Genomic DNA, 6,157 nt, shown 5'->3' on the forward strand with positions numbered 1-6,157 from the left:
CCCAAGGTCAGGTTCTTGTACCCTGATGGGCTCTACCGCCCAGAACTGGCTGAGTCCCCCCCCCCCCGCCCCCCACTGCATCCGAAAGGCTGAGCCTGGGGCCCAGGGAGAGCTCATAAACACAGCAGAGAGAGCTTCTCATGTCAGAGGAGGGACCGGGCCTGGGCACTGGTGACCGCTCCTGAGGGCTGGCTGTGCCCATGGCTTTCCGACTCCTTGTTCAGCCATGCCACATTGGGAACTTGAGATCGTCCACGGTGGGAGAATTTATACCATGCAGGTTGGCAAATGCTACAATGGGGGGGGGGAGGGGTCAGTTTAACAACACACCGCTCCCGAACTCAACACTCTTAAGATTTCAGTCACGTCCCCTCACCCCACCCCACACTGCCCCTGCCCTGTCTGTTCCTTCCACCAGGAAAGCCCTTCCACTCCCTTTTCTACCTGTTTCCTTGTTTATGTCCTACTGATTCAACTGAATCAAGATTAAGGGGGGGGGGGCGGTGAACAAAGGATAGACAATGTCATGTCAATGTCATAGACTACTACAAAGCTGTTAAAACGGATGTTCTCAAAGACGGGAAAAAGGCTGAAAAAGAAAACGTAGGTAATGGGGACAACACAGTAAACATGACCATCTATACAGCATGATTCTGATGCCACAAAATATTATATGTATATATATATATAATATTCTTTTTACTCCACGGATCCGTATCGAGTGCCTGCCGTGTCCCAGGCAGTGGGGATACAGTGAGGTATAAAACAGCCCAGCCCTGCTCTCCTGGGGCTCTCGGTGGAGTGGGGAACTGACAAAAGTAGCAGGCGGCTAACGAAATCACTCCTGGGAGGAGGTAGGAAGTGGTCCGCAGATGTTTATCAGGCATCGGAGGGGGGCAGGAGCTCCAGGGCTTTCCTAGACATGATGACATGCGCTGCTTTCATAATCAGAAAAATAATGCGTGCGCCCTCCAGTTTCTGAAGGCACTGCTGGCCTTTGTGGCTGGCGCACGGCCTCCGGGTAGCCCTGGAAGACAGCTGGGAAGACAGCCGCGACCACCCCCCTCCACTCCCCTCACCCCTGCCTGTTGGCACCGTTCGGTGACCTTGGTCTCTTGTTCGCTTGTTTGGTGGTATTTTACACACTCGTCTTATCTCTTAAATGTCAGGGACAATGTCTGATTCATGCCGCGCCTCCCACACCGCGTGGCACATTAAGAAAGACTCAGAACGCACTCGCTGGGTTAAACAGAATTCTGTTCCCCTCCAGGGCTGGAATCTGGCCTCTCTCGTCGTGATAATAGTCATATTATTTTTTTACTTCCTTTCTCCCCGCGGCGCCCAGGGTGGCAGCTTAATCAGTGCTGACTTACCCCCTCTCCGCTACACCTCCGCCCCCAAACCGGGGACAGACCCCTCCTCTGGCTCCACAGACCTGTCTGCCCCTCCAGACCTCAGTTTCCCCTCCTGGAAGTGGCACCATCCCTTCTGAGGCCAAGGCTGGGGGCAAGGCGGACAAACCCGGGCCCAGGTTGGGGGTGAGGAGTGTGTTCTTTGTCTCAGGAGCACAAAGCCCCATTTGTGATTGCGGGGCACGATTCTGGGCAGAGAGCCACGTGGGACAGGAGGCAGCGGTGGGAGGAGTGGGCAGGATTCCCAAACCCCTCCTGTGGGCTGGCTGCCGAGGAAGCAGTAGGTCCCCTCCCCCCACAGCCTGAAACACGGTGTCCGGCTGCCAGTCTGACGCCCTGCTTCCTCCTTCCTCGGCCCTTCTCCCTAAGGTGGCCTCCCCACCCCTGCCTTGGAATGGAGAAGTAGGCAGGGGGAGGCCACCCAGGCATGAGATCTGGGGGCGGGGAGAGTGGATATTTCCAGAGCTACGGGTTGTGGCCAAGGGCAAGGCCAGCCTAGAAGTTGTGTCCTGCTGTCACTCAGCAGCCCGACCCAACCCGTCTCCCAGGCCAAGGGGACAGAGAGGTGGGGGGAGGGGGGCTGGGACCTCTGCCTCAGCAGCGTGGCAGGGGAGCCCCAAGAGGACCTGGAAGCAACGCCCCATTTAAAGCAGAAATGCAAAGGCCTGGGGCATGGAGGGGTTTAGCCTGACCCATCCCATCATCCTTGAATTCTGCACACCGACAGACAGACCTTTGTTCTCTTGTAGGAAGAAGCCACATCCTCCTGCCTCGGGGCCTTTGCGCATGCTGTTCTGTCTCCTTGGAATACTTTTCCTTTCTTCTTCTCACCCCTCTTTATCCTTCAGGTCTGGGTTCACATGATACTTTCTCAGAGAGGCTTCCCTCCCTGCTCCTTACACCCTGGGCTTCTTCCCCTAGGCCTTCCAGAGCAGAATGACATATTTGCAGTCATTTGAGGCCTCTGACCTCCCCATCAGCCTGTATGTCCCACGTGGGCAGGATTTGCCTTAACCACTGTTGTGTCCTCACACGGTGCCTGCTACAGAGTAAGTGCTCAATAAACATCTGTCCTCCCGCCCCCCCCCCCCCGCCCGACACACCCAAACAAACCACCTCTAAGGGAATAGAGATTAAAAAGGGAAGGACGCCTAGCAGCTTCAAGATGAGGACACCCTCCGAACAGGAAAGGAAGGGAATGGAGCCTGAGGAGGGAGAGATCCAAGACGGGCTCGAGGGTATCTGAAGTGCTGTAGTTGAGAAGGTGGGCTCCACGTCCAGATGGCCGAGTTCAAGTCCCGCCTTGGGCGTGACACGTCGCAGGAAGGAAAAAGCAGCAGATCGGACCATCAACGTTTAAAACTGTTCTTTGCGAGAGACCACGTGAAGAGACTGAAAAGACAAGCTACAGCCTGGGAGAAAATACGCAACAGAGGTCTATCTGGCACATCCAGACGTGTATCTAGAATATATATAAAGAAGTTCCCCAAACCCAACGGCTAAAAACAATTCATTAGAACACAGGCGACAGATGCGGAACGGATATTTGGCCGAAGCGGAGACACAGATGGCAAAGAAGTACGCAAAAAGATGTTCCTCATCATTACAGCCAGTAGAGAAGTGCAAAGACCACAAGGAGACATCACTGAACCTATCAGAATGGCTAAAACAAAAGTGGCGAGAATAGCGAGGATGAAGAAAAAACAAAACAAAACACCGGATCACTCGTGCATTGTCGGTGGGAATATGGTACCGCCACTCTGGAAAAGACTATGGCGGTTTCCTTAACAGTTACGCTCACGGGCATCAATCCCAGAGGAGTGAGAGCTTCCGTTCACGCAAAAACCGGGACGTGAATCCTCACGGCGGCTTTATTCGGGAGAGCCCCAAACTGCCAAGAACCCAAATGTCCTTCTACCTGAATGGTTACACTGTGGCCATCCATCCCACGGCAGGCTACTCAGCAATCAAAAAGAATAAACGCTGATGCATGTAGCAAGTAGGATGGGTCTCCAGAGAACAAAGCGGAGTGAAAAAGCCAGCCTCAAAGGTTACATACTGTACAATTCCACCTAGGTAACATCCTTGACGTGACAAAACTATGCAGATGGAGAACAGATAAATAGTCTCCAGGGGTTAGGGAGGCAGGAGGGAGGGAAGGGGTCCTGGCTATCCAAGGGCGGCATGAAGGATCCCAGCGAGGAACGTTCTGCAGCTTGACGGTGACCGTCACAGGGGTCCACATGTGATAACTTTGCATAGGACTAAATACACACACGCATGAGTGCATGTAAAACTGGGAGATCTGATTAAGGCTTGTGGATTGTATCGATGCCAATTTCTTGGTTGTGATACTGTGCGGTCAGGTGCAAGATGGAACCATCGGGGGAAACCGGGTGGAGGGATATGGGATCTGTCTGTATTACTTCTTAAAATTTTTTTTCAATTTTTTTATTTATTTAATTTTTTTTTTATTTTATTTTTGAGGGAGGGAGAGAGAGAGAGAGAGACGGAGCGTGAGCTGGGAAGGGGCAGAAAGAGGGAGACACGGAATCCGAAGCACGCTCCAGGCCCTGAGCTGTCAGCACACAACCCGACGCGGGGCTCGAACTCACAAACCATGAGATCATGACCTGAGCCGAAGTCGGTCTCTCAACCAACCCGAGCCACCCAGGCACCCCCAAATAAATACACTTTAAAAAAAGCAACTTATGTTTTTAAAACTGGTACAGCCACTTTGAAAAAAGTTTGCAGTTTTTCAGTTAGACACATACTTACCATATGAGTCAGCAATCCTGCTCCTACATATTTATACAGAGCAGAATGAAAGCTTATGTTCACACAAAAATCTGTCCATGAATACACAGGCTCTCTATTTGTCATTGCCCAGAACCAGAAATGACCCAGCGGGAGGCTGAATAAACAAACCATGGTATACAATCAAATACTACTCGGCAATGAAGAAGAATGAATTATGGATACACCCATCAACAGGAATGAATTTCAAATGAACACTTCTGTGTTAAAGAAGCCAGACTCAAAAGGCTACAAAGTATAGAATTCCATTTCTGATATTCTGGAAAAGGCAAAACTATCAGGATAGAGAGCAGGTCAGCGGTTGCCAGGGGCTAGGGTGGGGACAAGGGTTAATTATGAAGAAGCATGGGGACTTTTGGGGGTGATGGAAACATTTTGTACCTTGACTGTGGCGGTGATGACCCATGACTTTCTGCATTTGCCAAACCCATAGAACTGTACGTGAAAAAAAAAAAATGAATTTTACATTATGTAAATTATACCTCAATATTTTTAAACCAAGAAAAAAATTAGGTCGTGTAGCTTATAACTTCACGTCAATGTATGCAGAAAGATATATGTGCAATTTAATGCAAAATGATCCAAGAGAAAATGTACATTATTTTAGCTCCTTTCTAAAAATATGCCCTCAGGGGCGCCTGGGTGGCTCAGACGGTTAAACGTCCGACTCCGGCTCAGGTCATGATCCTGCGGTTTGTGAGTTCGAGCCCCGTGTGGGGCTCTGTGCTGACAGCTCGGAGCCTGGAGCCTGCTTCCGATTCTGTGTCCCCCAGTCATGCTCTGTCTCTATCTCAAATATAGATAAACATTTAAGTAAACAATAAACAAACAAACAAACAAATAAATAAATAAAAATGTGCTCTGACAAAATGCTTAGGAGTGCATGGTTTTTCCTAACAGTGTTATTCTGCAATGAGAAAATATATTTCTTTACATGAAAAAAATTACTTAAAACAGAAAAATAAAACGATCAAAAGCACAGATGATGAGATGCTAGCGTGTATTATTTCTGGGTGGAGGACCCATGGGTATCTGCAGTTTTGGTCAGGGCGCTTTTCTCTAATACCGTCCCCCAGGGTGCCGTTTTTAGGAATTAACTTAGACATTGCATAGAAAGCGCTGGGGCGCCTGGGTGGCACAGTCGGTTAAGCGTCCGACTTCAGCCAGGTCACGATCTCGCGGTCCGTGAGTTCGAGCCCCGCGTCAGGCTCTGGACTGATGGCTCGGAACCTGGAGCCTGTTTCCGATTCTGTGTCTCCCTCTCTCTCTGCCCCTCCCCCGTTCATGCTCTGTCTCTCGCTGTCCCAAAAATAAATAAAAAACGTTGAAAAAAAAATTAAAAAAAAAAAAAAAAGAAAGCGCTTAGCACAGTGCCTGAACAACAGTAATCGCTCAAGGTATGTCAGCTCCTCCCCATCCCCCAAATCTGGGGCTCCTCCAGCCCGGCCTCCCCTGGGTGGTGCTGATCTCCCTTAACCACACTGGGAGCTCCACGAGACTGGGCCAGGGTAGCCCCATCCCCAGCAAAAGGTGTTGACCCTCGGAGGGATGGAATGTAGTAGGCCCTCAGCACTTTGCCAGGGAGTGAATAGCCCTGCCCAGGACCTGGCAAACAGTGGGTGCCCAATAATTACTCTTTGAACAGACAACTAACCGTTACAACCATGATCGAGGCGTCCCGTCCCATCCCACCCGGCCGGGAAGAGGCTTGACCAGACATGCGGCACCAAATGGGTAAATTTTTGGCTGAAGGACCCACCTCCTCTCCACTGCACCCCAGTTTACATTGGGACTTAAAGCCGTCTCTGGAATAGGCGGAGTGTGCTCTCCGCCCTACCCGCCTTGGGCGGCCCCCCGCCCTCTCCCCTCCCAGGATGGACTCCTGAGGCCTCAGGCCGGCCCGTGGAATGTTGTGTGGTTGGTTGCCC

General features: G+C 51.0%; 1 long non-coding RNA gene across 1 annotated transcript; it reads right to left on the reverse strand.

Annotated features, from left to right (window-relative positions):
- Window positions 1–680: 680 nt before the first annotated feature.
- LOC122232515 lies at window positions 681–6,117 on the reverse strand. The gene is made up of 3 exons (XR_006209839.1): window positions 5,989–6,117; window positions 4,611–4,664; window positions 681–916 (listed from the first exon to the last, which is right to left on the reverse strand). It is a non-coding gene; the product is annotated as an uncharacterized LOC122232515 (long non-coding RNA).
- Between the last annotated feature and the right edge of the window lie 40 nt (window positions 6,118–6,157).

The sequence above is a fragment of the Panthera tigris genome, chromosome D3, assembly GCF_018350195.1.
Source record: "Panthera tigris isolate Pti1 chromosome D3, P.tigris_Pti1_mat1.1, whole genome shotgun sequence".
NCBI lineage: Eukaryota > Metazoa > Chordata > Mammalia > Carnivora > Felidae > Panthera > Panthera tigris.